Genomic DNA, 17,411 nt, shown 5'->3' on the forward strand with positions numbered 1-17,411 from the left:
CTATTATACTTTTCTTCCCTATGAATATCATATGCCCTCTCTCCTTCCACCTGTATTCCCACCCATCAAGTGCATGATTTTGTCTTTAAAGGATTTTTCTAGCAGTAAACTGACCTACCTTATATGCAGTCTTTGAAAACTGAAACAAATGCTGATGCTGCCCAAGGAGGAAGAAAGGCCATCTCATGCTGCCAGTGAACAATGTCAGGCAGGGTAGTTGGCACAATTTGAAGCTAAGCCAAATTCTCACAGGAATGGGAAAGAGTCTAGCTCTCATTGGCAACCCCCTCCTTTTCATATTGTCAGCTCCTTCTGTTAAATGTCTGAGCCTAAACCCTAAGCAATAGACTTCTCATAATCAATCACTGTGTTCACTATTTATTATACAGCTACCATTTGTACGTATTATCCTTTATTATCCAAGTCTGCTTATGCCCTGGTTCAGGTCCATATGATTCTTTTCAAGATATACCCAAAGAAGTAGGGCAAAAACAAGGACAGACATCATCAATGGTTAAAATAAAGCCTTCAATCAAGCCAGTAGGAAAGTAGCATGCTAGGACTATGGTGGCAACATAGTTTATTGTGACATGAAATCTGATATATTGAAAATCAAATCATTTCTTTCAAATAGAATGCTGAGGGGTTTTTAAAATGCTTGGCTCCAGGAAGGTGTTGATCCTACCCACTTTTGTCTACCTAAAGTGTACTTGTGGATGGCCTGCTCTGCCCCCAGCAGTGGGCTTTTCAGCAAGAGCCCAGCATAGCATATGCCCTCAATCACTGTGCCATGAGGGAAGTTTACACCTGAGAACATATTCCATTCCCTCAGTCTCAGGTTCTACACCTTGCCTTCCTACTCATTCAGCAACTGTTTACTGAGCACCTGAGCTAGGTCTGGGCCACACTCGAGGGACACAGTCCCTTACGCAGCCAAGCTTAGTCAAGAACATGATGATGCCATCTGCCCCCCCTACACACTCCCTCACGGGAAATGTCCCTCCACCTCACGAGGGACTATGTGAGTCTCTAGTTCAGAAGGTCAGCTCGGGCACCAGGTATGCGTTCTGCTGATTGAAGTGGTGGCACAGAGGAGAGCCAGGCACTGACTAGCTCACTGGGGGTGGCTGTAGGAACTCCATGCCTGGGCAAGCAGATGTCAGGACAAACCCTGACTCCTGTTTGGCCAGAGTGGGCAGGCTTCCTGGAAAAGCTGGAATCTCTTATAAGAAAATATTAAGGGCAAATACCATAACGTTAGATTTGGCAACTGATATTTATTTATTTATCTATTATTTTCGCCACATCCATGGTATATGGAAACTTCCCAGGCAGGGATCCAACCTGAGAGGCAACTGTTCCCTGCGCAGCAGCTGAGCAATGCAGGATCCTTAGCCCACTTAACCAGGCCAGGGATTGAACCTCCATCTCCACAGCAACCTGAGCCACAACAGTCAGATTTTTAATCCACTGCACCCCAGCAGGAACTCCTGGCAATGGGCCTTTAGATTGACACAAAAACCACAAGCCACAAAAGAAAAAAAAAATGGATAAATTGGATTTCATCAAATATAAAATGTTTGTGCATCAAGGGACACTATCAATACAGAAAAGCCAGCCCATAGAATGGGAGTAAATATTTGCAAATCAAAGGATTAACATCTGAAGTATATTCAAATAGCTCCTACAACTCAACAACAAACAATGCAATTTAAAAATGAGCAAAGGACTTGGATAGATACTTCTCCGAAGAAAGTACACAAATGGCCAACAAGCGCTGGAAAAGGTGCTCAGCGTCACTCATCATTAGGGGAATGCAAGTCCAAATCACAATAAGATACCAGGTCACACCCCTTAGGATGTCTATAATCAAGGAAAAAAAATGGAGAATAACACATGTTGGTTAGGTTGAGGAAAAATTAGAAATCTTGTATATTTGCCGATGGGAATTGAACATAAAATGGTGCAGCCACTGTAGAAAATGGTTTGCTAAATCCTCAAAGAGTTAAACAGAATCACCATATGACTGAGCAGTTCCACTCACTCCTAAGTGTTACTCTAAAGAATCAAAAACAGGTTTTCAAACAAATATTTGTATGTGAATTTTCATAGCAGCACTATTCACAATAGCCAAAAAGTGAAAACAACCCAAATACACATCAACTCATGAATGGATAACCAAAATGTAATGGACAGCTGTAGACAAGACAGGAGTAGAAAGGGCTGGCCAGGGAAGGCCCCTCTACCCCTGTGCCTGGTGAGCTGGCCAGAGAGCACAATCTGGGTGCTAAGCCCTAATGCTGCCCTGCTCTGGATTTCATTCCGTGACAGGGGACTTGGCGAGCAGAATTCTGGCAGCTGTCACAACTCCAGTGCAAGAGATGGGATTAAGATGGCAGAATAGAAGGACTGAAGCTCACCTTCTCTCATAAAAACAACAGAATTACAACCAAATGCTGAACAACCTTCAACCAAATGGGCTGGAAACTTTCAAAAAGATATCCACAAAGAGGAGGCCATATCAAGAGAGTAGGAGGGGCAAGTATGTGATGTAAGCAACCCCATAACTGCTGGGTGGGAAGCCCACAGACTGGAAAGTAACTGTATCACAGAGAATCACATACAGGTGAGAGTTCTGAGCCCCATGTCAAATCCCTATGCCTGGGGATCTGGCACTAGGAGAAAAAGCCCCCAGAGCATCTGGCTTTGAAGGCCAGTGGCGCTTATGCACAGGAGCTCCACAGGACTGGGGGAAATGGAGAACCCATTCTTAAAAGGCACACACAGACTTTCATGTGTACTGGGTCCCAGGGCAAAGCAAAGTCTCCCTAGGAATCTGGGTCGGACCTGACTACAGTTCTTGTAGGATCTCCTGGGAAAACAGAGGGCGACTGTGGCTTGTTGTGGGGGAAGGACATTGGAAGCAAAGGTCACCAGAATATTCATCAGTGTGTGTTCCTCTAGAGGTGGCCATTTGGGGAAAATCTGGCCCCACTCATCAGTGCCGAGAAGACCCAGGTGAAACAATAATCCAGGTGGGATCACAACCACACTCATCAGTAAACAGGCTGCCTAAAGACCCCCCCCCCCCAGGCACACAGCCAGCTCTAATCTCACCCAGAGACAAAGCCCCACCTACCAGTGGGCAGGCACTAGTCCCTCCCATCAAGAAGCCTATAGCAAGCCCCTGTACCAACTTCAGCCACAAGGGGGCAGACATCAGAAGTAAGAGAGGCTACAACTCTTAATTGTCTGCAAAAAGGAGACCACACCAAAAACCTATAAAAATGAAAAGGCAGAGAACTATAACTCAGATAAGGGAACAAGAAAAGACCCCAGAAAAACCACTAAGTGATCAGGAGATTCTCAGCATCCAGGAAAAAGACTTTAGACTGATGATGCTGAAGATGATGCAAGGCATTGGAAATAAACCAGAAGCAAAGATTGATAATTTAGAGAAAACATTGAGCAAAGAAATACAAGATTTAAAACTTAAGCAAGCATAAATGCAAAATACAATAACTGAAATAAAAAATTAATTAGACACAACCAACAGCAGAATACAGGAGACAGAAGAATGAATAAGTTCGGTGGAGGACAGACTAGTGGAAATCACTGATGTGGAACAGAAAAGAGAAGAAAGACTGAAAAGAAATGAAGACAGTCTAAGAGAACTCTAGGACAATGTTAAACACACCAATATCTTATTATATGGGTGCCAGAAGGAGAAGAGAGAAAGGGACAGAAAAAAAAATTCAAAAAGATAATAGCACAAAACTTCCCTAACATGGGAAAGGAACTACTCACTCAAATCCAGGAAGCACAATGAGTACCATATAAAATAAACCCAAGGAGGAGTACACCGAGACACATATTAATCAAACTGATAAAAATTAAAGACAAAGAGAAAATATTGAAGGAAGCTCGGGAAAAGAAACAAGTAACACACAGGGAACCCCGAAAAGGTTATTGGCAGATTTTTCAGCAGAAACTCTGCAGGCCAGAAGGGAATGGCATGATATACTAATGTGATGAAAGGAAAAAACCTCCAACCAAGATTACTTTCATTTTGATTTGAAGGAGAAATAAAAAGCTTTGCAGATAAGCAAAAGCTAAGAGAATTCAGCAACATTAAACCAGCTTTACAACAAATACTAAAGAAACTTCTCTAGGCAGAAAAGAAAAGGCTACAACTAGAAACAAAAATACCACAAATGACAAGGCTCACCAGTAAAGGCATATATACAGTAAAGGAAGGAAATCATCAATGCACAAATATGCTACTAAAACCAGAAATTGTGAGAAGAGGAGGGTACAAATGCAGGACACTGGAGATGCACCTGCAATTAAGACATCAACAACTTAAAACAATCTTGTTATATATATAGACTCCTATATCAAAACTTCAAGGTAACCTCAAACCAAAAGTCTATGGTCTATACACAAATAAGAAAAGCCAACTCAAATACAACACCAAAGATAGTCATCAAACCAGAAGAGGAGAGAACAAGAGAAGAAGGGAAGAAAAAAGAGCAACAAAAATAAATCCAGGAGTTCCTGTCATGGCACAGCAGAAACAAATCCAACTAGGAACCATGAGGTTGCAGGTTCCAACCCTGGCCTCGCTCAGTGGATTAAAGATCTGGTATTATTGTGAGCTGTGGTGTAGGTTGCAGATGCAGCTTAGATCTGGCATTGCTGTGGCTGTGGCAAAGGCTGGCAGCTGTAGGTCCAATTAGACCCCTAGCCTGGGAAGCTCCATATGCTGCAGCTGTGGCCCTATAAAAAAAAAAAAAAAAAAAACCCAAATCCAAATCAGTTAATAAAATAGCAATAAGAACATACATATCAATAATTACCTTAAATGTAAATGAACTAAATGCCCCAACCAAAAGACATAGACTGGCTGAGTGGATACAAAAACAAGATCCATATATATGCTGTCTTCAAGAGACCCACTTCACTTCTAGGGACATATGCAAATTGAGAGTGAGAGGGTGGAAAAAATATTCCATGCAAATGGGAATCAAAAGAAAACTGGAATAGCAATACTCATATCAGACAAAATAGACCTCTAAATAAAGAATATTATAAGAGACAAGGAAGGACATTACATAATGATCAAAGGATCAATCCAAGAAGAAGATATAATAATTGTAAATATGTATGCACCCAACATAGGATCACCTCAATATATAAGGCAACTGCTAACAACCTTAAAAAGAGAAATTGCCAATAACACTATAATAATGAGGGTCTTTAACACCCCACTTATAGCACTGGACAGATCATCCAGACAGAAAATCAACAAGGAAACACAGGCCCTGAATGAAGCATTAGACCAGATGGACTTAATAGGTATTTATAGGACATTCCATTCAAAAGCAGACAGACTACACATTCTTCTCAAGTGCACTCAGAATACTGCCTAGGATTGATCACATTCTGGGCCACAAATCAAGTCTCAGTAACTTTAAGAAAATTGAAATCATATCAAGCATCCTTTCTGACCACAATGCCATACGACTGGAAATGAACAAGAAAAAAGCAGCAAAAAACGCAAACACATGGAAACTAAACAGCATGTTACTAAATAATCAGTGGATCACTGAAGAAATCAAAGAGGAAATTAAAAAATACCTAGAAGCAAATGAAAACACTGATACAACACTCAAAAACCTGTGGGATGCAGCAAAAAAAGCCATTCTAAGAGGCAAGTTTATGGCAATACAAGCCTACCTCAGGAAACAAGAAAAAGCTCAGATAAATAACCTAAGTTTACATTTAAAGCAATTAGAGAACAGACAAGACCTAATGTTAGCAGGAAAGAAATTATAAAGATCAGAACAGAAATCAATGAAATAGAAACAAAGAAAACCATAGAAAAGATCAATGAAACTAAAAGCTGGTTCTTTGAAAAGATCAACAAAATTGATAAACCCTTAGACTTATGAAGAAAAAGAAGAGAGAGGACTCAAATCAATAAAATTAGAAATGAAAAAGGAGAAGTTATAACAGACATCACAGAAAAATGCAAAGGATTATAAGAGACTACTACATGCAACTCTATGCCAATAAGATGGAAAACCTAGAAGAAATGGACAAATTCTTAGAAAAGTACAATCTTCCAAGACTAAACCAAGATGAAATAGAAAAGATGAATGGACAATCACAAGTACTGAAATTGAAACTGTGATTTAAAAACTTCCAGCAGACAAAAGTCCAAGACCAGATGATTTCATGGGTGAATTCTATCAAACATTTAGAGAAGAGCTAACACCCATCTTTCTGAAACTATTCCAAAAAACTGCAGAGGAAGGAGCACTCAAACTCATTCTATGAGGCCACTGTCACCCTGATACCAAAACTAGACAATGATACCACAAAACTAGACAATGATACCACAAAAAAAGAAAATTTCAGGCCAATTTCACTGTGAACATAGATGCAAAAGTCCTCAATAAAATACTAGCAAACCAAAACCAACAGTATGTTTAAAGGATTGTACATCATGATCAAGTGGGATTTACCCCAGGGATGCAAGGATTCGTCAATATCCGCAAATCAATCAGTGTGATACACCACATTAACAAAATGAAGAATAAAACCCACATGATCCTCTCAATAGATGCAGAAAAAGCCTTTGACAAAATCCAACACCCATTTCTGATAAAAACCCTTCAGAAAGTGGGCATAGAGAGAGCCTACCTCAACATAATAAAGGCCATATATGACAAACCCACAGCTAACATCATTCTCAATGGTGAAAAGCTGAAAGAATTCCCGCTGAGATCAGGAACAAGACAAGGATGTCTGCTCTTGCCATTGCTATTCAACATAGTTTTGGAAGTCCTAGCCATGGCAGTCAGAGAAGTAAAAAAAAAAAAAAAAAAAGAATCCAAATTAGAAAGGAAGAAGTAAAAGTATCACTATTTGCAGATGGCATGATACTATACCTAGAAAATCCTAAAGACGCTACCAGAAAACTGTTACAGCTCATCAATGACTTTGGCAAAGTCGCAGGATACAAAATTAATACACAGAAATTGACTGCATTTCCATATACTAACAACAAAAGATCAGAAAGAGAAGTTAGGGAAACAATCCCATTTACCATCACATCAAAAAGAATAAAATACTTAGGAATAAACCTTCCTAAAGAGACAAAAGACCTGTACTCTGAAAACTATAAGACATTGATAAAAGAAATCAAAGAGGGCACAAACAGATGGAAAGACATACCATGCTCTTGGATTGGAAGAGTCAATATTATCAAAATGACTACACTACCCAAAGCAATCTACAGATTCAATGCAATCCCTATCAAATTACCAAGGACATTTTTCACAGAACTCAAACAAAATATTTTAAAGTTTGTTTGGAAGCACAAAAGACCCAGAATAGCCAAAGACATCCTGAAAAAGAAAAACGGAGCTGGAGGAATCAGGCTCCCTGACTTTATAGTACAAAGCTACAGTCATCAAAACCTTTGTGCCATATGGTACTGGCACAAAGACAGAAATATAGATTAGTGGAACAGATAGCCCAGAATTAAACCCATGTACCTATAGTCAACTAATCTATGACAAAGGAGGCAAGAATATACAATGGAGAAAAGACAGCCCCTTCAATAAGTGGTGCGAGGAAAACTGGACAGCCACATGGAAAAGAATGAAATTCAAACACTCCCTAACACCATACACAAAAATAAACTCAAAATGGATTAAAGACCTAGATAGAAGACCAGACACAATAAAACTCTTAGAGGAAAACATAGGCCAAACACTCTCTGACATAAACGACAGCAACATCTTCTCAGATCCACCTCTTAGAGTAATGACAGTAAACCCAAAAATAAACAAATGGGACTTAATTAAACTTAAAAGTTTCTGCACAGCAAAGGAAACCCTAAACAAAATGAATAGACAACCCACAGAATGGGAGAAAATATTTGCAAATGAAGCAACTGACAAGGGATTAATCTCCAAAATTTATAAACACCTTCTGCAGCTCAATACCAAAAAAACAAACAGCCCCATCAAAAAATGGGCAAAAGATCTAAACAGACAATTCTCCAAAGAAGACATACAGATGGACAAAAAACACATGAAAAGATGTTCAACATCACTCATTATTAGAGAAATGCAGATCAAAACCACTCTGAGGTACCACCTTACACCCGCCAGAATGGCCATCATATAAAAGACTACAAACAGTAAGTACTGCAGAGGGTGTGGAGAAAAGGGAACCCTATTATACTGTTGCTGGGAATGTAAATTGCTACAACCACTGTGGAAAACAGTATGGAGATGCCTCAGAAAATTAAAAATAGAATTACCATTTGATCCAGCAATCCTACTTGTGGGCATCTATCCAGAGAAAACCATGACTCGAAAAGATATAGGTACTCTATTGTTCATTGCAGCACTATATACAATATTCCAAGACACAGAAGCAACCTAACTGTCCATCAACAGAGGAGTGGATCAAGAAGATGTGGTACACATACACAATGGAATATTGCTCGGCCATTAAAAGGAATGAAATAACAGCATTTGCTGCAACATGAACAGACCTAGAAATTACCATGCTAAGTGAAGTTAGATGGTGAGATACCAACATCAAATGCTATCACTTACATGTGGAATCTAAAAAAAGGACACAGTGATCTTCTTTGCAGAACAGATACTGATGCACAGGCTGTGAAAAACTTATGTTTTCCTAAGGAGACAGGGCGATGGGCTGGGGTTTTAGGATGGAAATGTTGTAAAATTGGGTTGTGATGATTGTTGTACAACTATAAATGTAATAAAATTCATTGAGTAATTTTTTAATGTAGTATATTCATACAATGGAATGTTATTCAGACATAAGAAAGAAGTCCTGGTACAAGGTAAACTTGGATAAACTTTAAAAATGTTAAGTGAAAGCAGGCAGACATAACATATTGTGTGATTCTATTTATATAAAATACCCAGAAAAAGTAAATAAATATAGACAGACAGCAGATTTGTTTTTGCCAAGGCCTGGGACAAGGGAAGAATGGGAGTGAAGGATATAAGATGTCTAAGTATAAAGGACATAAAATATCTTTTGTGGATGACAGAAATGTTTTAGAATTAGAGGTGATGATATCACAAAACCATGAATGTATTAAAGACCAATTTTATGCTTGAAAATGGTTAATTTTATCTTATATGAATTTCACCTCAATTAAAAAAAAAAAAAAGAGGGGAAGGTTAACCTTCCAAAAATCATCATAGTCAGTGGTGGAAGTGAGTAGATAGAGGAGAGGATGCCCTTTTAAGGGTCCTTAACTGTAAGATTGGAACTTTTTGCTCCCTTGATCAAAGCAGTGTCATTCAGAGGTGACATCCTTGGTACTGCAGCCTGTAAGAGTAGCCGTAGGGCAACTGCACTGTGAGGTCTCAACAAAAGGCCAAGGTTCCCTCTCTGCCTAGGAAGATGACCAGGAAGCAGGCCTGACCAGGCCTCAGTGACCTTGCGCTTCTAAACTGAGATAATGAGTAGGTTCTGGGATTCAGTGAAGCTGGCAGATCCCATCTCTGGGCTCTGTGATTTGACCCTGGGATTGTTTCTTTTCACCCTTCCTGGCAAGACATTCCCCATCCTAGAAACTCAATGAAAATGCTTAAGGGCCAAAAAGAAATGTGGAGAGAAGCAGCGTGAACATTCCTTTTTCTTCGTGTGAAAGTAGTTACTGAGTTTAAGCAGGCATCATTGGAAACGCACAGTTGTACCAGGATGTGGGGAAGAGGCTGGCAGTTCAGGTCATGCTGGCCAGTTTTCATTCTGCTGAAACTAGGTCTGGTAATAGAAACTGAGGAATTATATGCAGCTGGATTTTTTTTTAAAGGCATGTATGTGATCCATTTTTCTATTTCATGTTCATAAAAATGAACACGATGATATGTCCTTTTTAATGGTCTATATGATGCCACAGGCACTTAATTAAGACCAGTATTAGTACTAATGATTTGGGGAAGGAAATTTGCTAAAGTTCTTTTTCTCTAAATAATCCAAGAAGAGGTTAGTCCTTTTAAATTCATGGAGTTAAATTATTTTAAGGGAAGAAAATGCAGTCAGAAGCTTTGTTTATCATAGTCTAAGAACTGTTTTGGTTAAGGAGACTGCTCTGCTTCCGACGTGTGTGCTTAGGAGTAGCTGTGGAAAAAATGGATAGGCTCACTTTGGCCTGACCAATTTTGATGTCTCATATAATTTAGGAAAAATGAATGATGTAAGGTTTTTTGCTTTTTTAAAAACATATAACAATTTTCTCTTTTCCTCCTTCTAGGATTAAGTTGTCATCATTCTGGGAAGGAAAAAAAAAAAAACATTAATGAAGTGGCCAATAATAAGAAGGGAATCATAGATCAATTTCCTTTCACTCCCTGTGGTGGATTTCACTTACAAGAAAATTGAAGCTGGCAAGACCCTGTTTTCCCTGCAATTTATTTAAAACCTTGCACGCATTTGGATACCTTGTGATTTCCAAGAACTATGTGAAGATTAAGTTTTGCTTACTGATACATGGCATGTATTCTTTTCAGTCTTTTGTGTTTGATTTTGTTTGATTTCCCTCTGCACCGCAGTGTCTCTGTAAAGGTTTTTATGCTTTCACCAGCCATGTCTTAAGTACATTAAGACAACACATTCGGTGTTCACACTTCTTCAGTAACGTCTGTACTTGAAAGCCACATAGTGGCATAAAACAATGTGTGTTTTCTTTGAGAGCAGTGCACATTTTGCAACCACTGGGAAGGAAAATTATAGCTAAAGCAAACCCATGTTCTCTGACTTGACAACTTGGTCCCTGGCCACGGGGCCCCACTTATCTTTTTACCTTCTGAGGACATTTGCACATGTTTTTTGTTTTTGTTTTTTTTCCCTTGGAAATAACTGCACATTTATATATAGGATATCGGAATCTGCTTAGCATTTTCAAGCCACCTAGCGTGATGGTTCTCCAAGCAGGTTGGAAGTGAAGAAACAAATAATCAAGCATTAAAAATAAAGACAGGGATAAATCGCTTACTTTTGAATCTCTGGAAACTGAGGTAACTTTTTACATGTTTTCTGGGTCTTGTCAACATCTTGTTTTTTCCATCCACTTTGTTATGTTTTGTGAGTATTTTCTAAATGGAGAAAAGCGTGTGGAACAGAATGTTTAAAGCATGGGTGCAAAAGAATTGTATCTGCTAGATGAGCCCTGAATGCTGTCTTTACTAGTTACCATTTAAAAAGAAAATTACAAAGTTTATCCAGAGTTTAAAATTTGCTCATTCACACAGCAGCACCTTTGGACTACATTTTTTAAACACATTCCAAGCTGACTGGAAGCCTTCATTGGGTACCCTAACTGTAAGCAGTCTCCTGGAATAACTGTTCAGATGCAGGTTTTAGAAACAAGGCAAGAGTCTTGCTTTAAAGATGGAAAAGAGAAAAAAAGAAAGGCCCAGCTTCCCTTGTTGAAGAAGTTGAGAGACCTTGGAGGATGCAGGAGAGTATGTGACATGGATGGGAAGGTGGATTGGGCGTGCGTGCTTTGATCTGGAGGGAGCACTGCCTGGCACAGGACTCAGCTTCCAGTTCTCGCTGCAGGAACCCCAAATCATAATGAGGCCAAGGGGGCAGCTAGGAAACTTCATCTCAAGCATGAAACCTAGCTCCTCAGGACACCAATTCCTATGGAAATACCTTCATGTACATTGTTTTACATTTTCTATTAGGAGGAAAGACTGAGAGCTTGAAACGCGTCGCACTTTTTAGGATCAAGAGTAGGAATTATGAGCCAGTTTGACAAAGACTTTCCCTGAGAGTCAAGTGAAGGAAAAGTTTTTCTATAGTAAAACCAGTCTACCTGGGAAATTGAACCTAGACTTTCTGAACTTTAAAACGGTACTCTCCCTAGAGCAGGGTGTGAGTATAGATGTCCAGGTCACAATCCATCTTGTCTGAAGTCACATTCATTGTAAGCTTCTAAGTGCTAAGTGAGGAATTGTTAACTGATTGATTTTAAAGAGTGGGAACGTTACCCCAGGCCAGAATGTTTACTATTTGCTACTTGGAAATCTCTCCCATTCTTCTTTCATACATTCCACCCCTTTGGAAGTCTTTAGAGGTATTTTGATTTAACACGTATCTACATTAGGATTTCTTAAAATAAATGTGGAAAGCAAATTTTACATGCAATCAAAAACGGCCTTTCTGGTGGTGATTTGTTTTGAATTATTCATTTGGGCGAGAGGCATAACTTTTGCCCTTTATTCAGTTTAAACCAAGGGCAACTGCTGATTAGGCCTTGCTCTGTCACAGGCTTCCTAACTTGAAAATTTGAAATATTTAATGTTCAAAGACTTCAATTAGAAATGTTGGAGTTTTTTAGAGATATGTGCCCTGTCACTGTCAGCTTCTCCTGGGAAAAGAAATGTAATACTTCTCGGTGTGGAGAAATCTGATTTATTACAGAGACATGCGTCTCAGAAGGGTCTCATTTAGGAGGTTTTTAGTTCCCCATGCTTTCTGTTGGTATGGGACATCCAAATCTGCTTTGTTTCTCTTTCTCCTTTTCTCTCCCATTTGTAACCACCTTCTCCTTTTTCTTCCCCTCTCTTCTTGCCGAGGACTTACTTACCATGAAAATAATCACAGACTGTGTTCATTGGCAGATTTATTATTCTACTGAGAAAGCACTGGAATGTTTTGTGAGATTATTTTTGTATGAAGGAGTAGCTTGAATTCAAATAGCTAGAATAGTTAGAACACATTAGCCTGGTGACTGTCAGTGTGACATCACTGTACACACAGTGAAAGGAAACTGGGGACATTTCCATTTTCCTAATAGAATAGCTTGGTTGATTTAAAAATACAAGATACATAGGACATGGGGGGAAAAAAGTTCGTAGTGCTGATTAAAAAAAAAAAAAAAAACAACCCAAGGGGCATAAGGCAGGGGGGGCTGTCCATCTACAGACACAAGGATGAGAAGCTATTTCTACCTCCCAGGAGTGACAAGAAGTTTCCAGAGAAGCAGCCAGACTTGAGAAAGGAAGGTCCTTTGGTATCCTTTCCTCAGTGTGTACACAATAGCTGGTATAATCAGTACCCTAGGTAATTCATCTATACAAGATAGTCATCTGTGAATATGACTGGTTTTGTAATCTTTGTTATATAAAAGGATGTTTAGTCTGTACATACTGGGGGAGATTATAGCCTGCCCCTATACATAGGAATATGCTGCATAATTGCATATTAATTCCATCTCCCTTACCAGCTTACATGGCAGAGGAAACCATATTCGTTATTGCCTTGCAATATTCTCATACGCCAAACACCAAACCAAACACAAATCAAATATAAGTAATCTCCTATTCTCATTCCCTTCCCACAGCAGCATATTTTAGAGGCACATACAAAATCTGCATTCTCTAGTTGGGACTGGATTTGTAAACTTTTTTCTTTTCTTGTTTTTTTTTTTTTTTGGTTTTTGGTTTTTGTTGTTTGTTTTTTTTTTTTTTTTTTGTATAATACACTGAGATGTATACTTTCTAACACGGGGTTGGTACCTAAGAAATGTGCTAGCATCATTCAGAAAGCTATTATACTTAAAAATGACACATAGTAAGGAGAATGGAATAATGTCGCATATTTGTTACCAATTGTAATTTGTCTGTACATGGAAGACGTAATGGTTTGTCAGCTGTCACTGTTGTTTTCTTGTAACATGATATGGAATAAAGTATAGCAGAATCTCTGCACATTTTCTTGGCACATCTTCCTGGTGGGTACCCAGTAACTCCATATGGTCTGTCAGAGAAACATCGTCTTAAAAACTCTAAGGCACAACCAACCAATCTTCAAGAGTGCAACGAGAGAGACGGAACACACAATGCTTTTGGATGTGGGAAGTCATGAGTTAGCTGGACTGTTCCAGGAGTCTGTTAAACCCTCCCTTTCCTTGATTCACTATGCCAAATGCAGGTAAAAGACTAAAGGTTGCATAGAACCAAACTTGTGAGCACCAAGATCTTCATGATTCCCCCAGTGCTCCTTACTGGCATTCATTCTATGTTCTGGGCATCTGGAGCTGATCTGGCTTTGTTTAATGACAATCTTATTTATCTTTTATTGCTTCTTTCTCTTTCTCTCTCTTTTTTGCACATATACTAGGATGAGGTGAGTAGATTACCCTCCACTGGATGCAAATCAAAGCCTGAGAGTGCTGACATTCTGCCAGAAGCATTACTGTGCTCCAAGTTGAGCACACGTCCCTGGACATCACCTACCAGGCACCTTCATCTGACCCAGCACTGCTGGGAGCCACATTGGAATGGACAATCTCATCTCATCATTACCTCTTTCTTCTTGTCTGATCTGTCAGCTTCATAACCCCAAACAAACCCCCATGAAGTGATAAATTGATACCAAAGTTCATACCAGATAAACAAACATTGTGTTTGGTGGTTTTTTGGTTTTGGGGGTGTTTTTTTTGTGGTTTTGGGTTTTTTTTTTTTTTGGTCTTTTTAGGGCTGCACTCGTGGCATATGGAAGTTCCCAGGCTAGGGGTCCAATTGGAGCTGCAGCTGCCAGCCTATGCCACAGCCACAGCCACATAGAATCCAAGCTGCATCTGTGACCTACATCTCAGATCACGGCCACGCCGGATCCTTAACCCACAAGTGAGGCCAGGGATTGAACCCACATCCTCGTGAATACTAGTCGGATTCATTACCAGTGAGCCACAACAGGATCTCCTATTTGGTGGTTTTTAAGTGTTTCTCCTTGACAGTAAAAATCAAAATTCGCATCCCATGTTAAGAGGACATGGCTTTCCCTTGCACAGACCCTCACTCACCAGCAGCTACCTCAGCTTTTCCTTCCCTGGCTCCTTTCCTATGACATAGGTGGTTTCATAGCTCATAAGGTCTCACAAGCTAACATCCTCACAACCGAGCATAAACCTCCTCAGTCAATGTGTATTGCCTCCCACGAAAGCTAGAGAGAGCCACAACCTCTCCAGCCCCCCACTGCCCCTGCTGTCTCCCCTAAAGCTGCAAGTCATCAATGATGAAGGGACAGTGCTTCCTCCCAGTCCTGCCACCACCGGTGGCTTCTGAGACAGGAGATGGCGTAAAGGCAGACCTTGTGGTAGCCAAGGTAGAGGTAACAGGCACCTTTCTTAGTTAAATAGGAGTCATAAATAAGGGACCCTGAAAACTGATTAGAACTACACAAGTGTCAAAAGAATAACTCATTCCTCAGAGCTGTTTCAAGGGGGCAGAATATATGCCATCATCCCACTCAACAGTGATGGTAGCACAAATGCCCATTGCTGAAGTCTCTCCCAGAGCCTTGGTGATGGGCTACCTGGGTGGATTTAATCCACAGGCTCTTAATACAAGAAAGGAGGTGGAGGTCTGGTGCCTACAAGAGGCCAAAGAAATAGCTTTCATTTACAGTTTTAAAGGTGGCAGTGGAGATGATAGTCATCTCTCAGCTCCATAATTGCCTGGTGTTTCCTCCTTCTCCAGCAGAGGCGGTCCCAGCTCTGCCAGGTGGGATGTGCTGAGTGTTCACCGAGGCAGGCAGTTAAAGAGTCAGGAGGGCGGCACTCCTAGAGTTGCTGGTGGCCCCCAGAGGAACGAGAAACCAGAGGGGAAGGTGTCGGAGCAACCCTGTGCCACTAGGTTAACACGTACAGTTGCTGAAGAATGGCGAGCATTGTATAGCTCTGCAATGAGGACCCCACCGCGGCCCAGCAGCCTGCTGCTACCAGTGGGTGGTGGCGTTATGGGCATTAGCTTTGAGAAGCTTATACAGCAGAGGGGGCTCGGATAAAGGACATAAATCAGGAGAAAACTGACAAGATTAAAAAAAATCCAAGGCTTCGTATTTACTGTTCATCCCCCGTGCTCTCGGTGTGCTATATTGTCTGCGTTGAGTCATGCTGAGAGAGAGCCAGGCACAATAATAGCTCGGAGCAGCCTCGCAGCCCCGGAGCCAGCCTCTGCCAATGGTGCTGACTGTGCTGGTGGAGAATGGGATTCTGATAGAGCTGTCTTTTTTCTCCTTCCCTGCGAGACCACCAATAATTACGGAGGGCACGCGGCAAAGATGCGCTAAGGGTTCCCTGTTGGAGTGTATCCTGAGAAGTAACCCAGCGGGGGTCCCAGCGAAGGTTTGTGCTACAACAGCCCAAGGTGTGCCTGCATGACAGATGCAGACAATGCTGGGATCATCTGGGGACATATGTCTGAAGCAGCAGTTCAAGGATTTAGAGAGGTTCAAGTGCAACTTAGCTTAGACATCAGACTACAGTGTGAAACAATGACTCTCTTCCCTCCATCTTCAACCAAATCAGATACCTGGATACCTAGCGGAATCTTAGGGCAAAGCAAGCACAAGCCTCAGGCCAGCTTATTCTGCCAAACATTTGGAAAATCCCGGCCCTTGTATCCATTCCCCTCAGCCCAGTGGCTGGCAGCCCTGGCTCCCATTAGAATCATGGGGAGCTTTTGAAAACATCCCTACCCCAGACCAATTCATTCTAGAAATATTGAGGGTGGATCTCTGGCATTGGTCTGTTTGGGCGCTCAATAGGTATTTCTATCACGCATCCCACATGAGAATTCATAGACTGCCCTTCCTCCTGTCTGTCTACTGCTCCTGGGACAGAATAGGTGAATTTTTTCAGATAGTCAATACACTCAACTTTCTGAGTTGTATGATCTCTGTCAAAACAACTCACTCTACTGTCAGAAGTGTGAAAGCAGCCATGCTCAATATATAAATGAGAAATGGATGCGTTCCCATAAAACAGTTTATGGGGCACTGAAGTCTGAATGACATAATTTTCACATGTCATGAAATATTTTGCTTTTGATTTGTAAAAGCTATTATAAAAGTAAAACCCATTTGTAGCTCACAGCCTGTATAAAAACATGTAGCAGGCGGGATTTGCCGTGGAGGGGCTGTATAGTTTGCTTACCTTGGCTTAGAACATGCCCTAGTGATGGAGTAGGCCAGGGACGACCCTGACACTTACCAGGCCCAGGGTAGAGCCAAAAGGGAAGCCTTCATACCATATAACTAAATATTTCAAAATATAATTCCAACTGACAAAATGTTAAATAGATTCTATTCTCTTACCTGGGCAAATATGTCTTCATAATGACTTAGAAAGCCAAGGTTACACTTAGAGTTCTTGGACTACTCGAAGTTCACCAAAACTTGGTAGTGTGTAGCATGTGTATGTGTGAACACCCCAGCCCCTACATATACTCTGTTCATATCCTTGGCAAATAGCCCCTCTTTGGCCATCCCTTGGGCATCAGCTGCATACTCTCAGGAAAGACCCCATTTGCAGAGAGAATTCCAAGGTCCCAGAC

General features: G+C 40.7%; 2 protein-coding genes across 6 annotated transcripts in view; one reads left to right on the forward strand and one right to left on the reverse strand.

Annotated features, from left to right (window-relative positions):
• The window catches only part of CDK14 (cyclin dependent kinase 14), a 619,947-nt gene extending 606,164 nt beyond the window's left edge, over positions 1 to 13,783 (forward strand). For both annotated transcript variants that reach the window (XM_047751802.1, XM_047751803.1), the window contains one exon: positions 10,319 to 13,783. The gene's annotated coding sequence lies outside the window, so the exon portion shown is untranslated. The remainder of the gene's footprint in view (positions 1 to 10,318) is intronic.
• The window catches only part of MTERF1 (mitochondrial transcription termination factor 1), a 567,546-nt gene that overhangs the window by 11,410 nt on the left and 538,725 nt on the right, over positions 1 to 17,411 (reverse strand). The gene's annotated exons all lie outside the window — the stretch shown is intronic.

This window comes from Phacochoerus africanus, chromosome 11 (assembly GCF_016906955.1).
Source record: "Phacochoerus africanus isolate WHEZ1 chromosome 11, ROS_Pafr_v1, whole genome shotgun sequence".
In the NCBI taxonomy this organism is placed as follows: domain Eukaryota; kingdom Metazoa; phylum Chordata; class Mammalia; order Artiodactyla; family Suidae; genus Phacochoerus; species Phacochoerus africanus.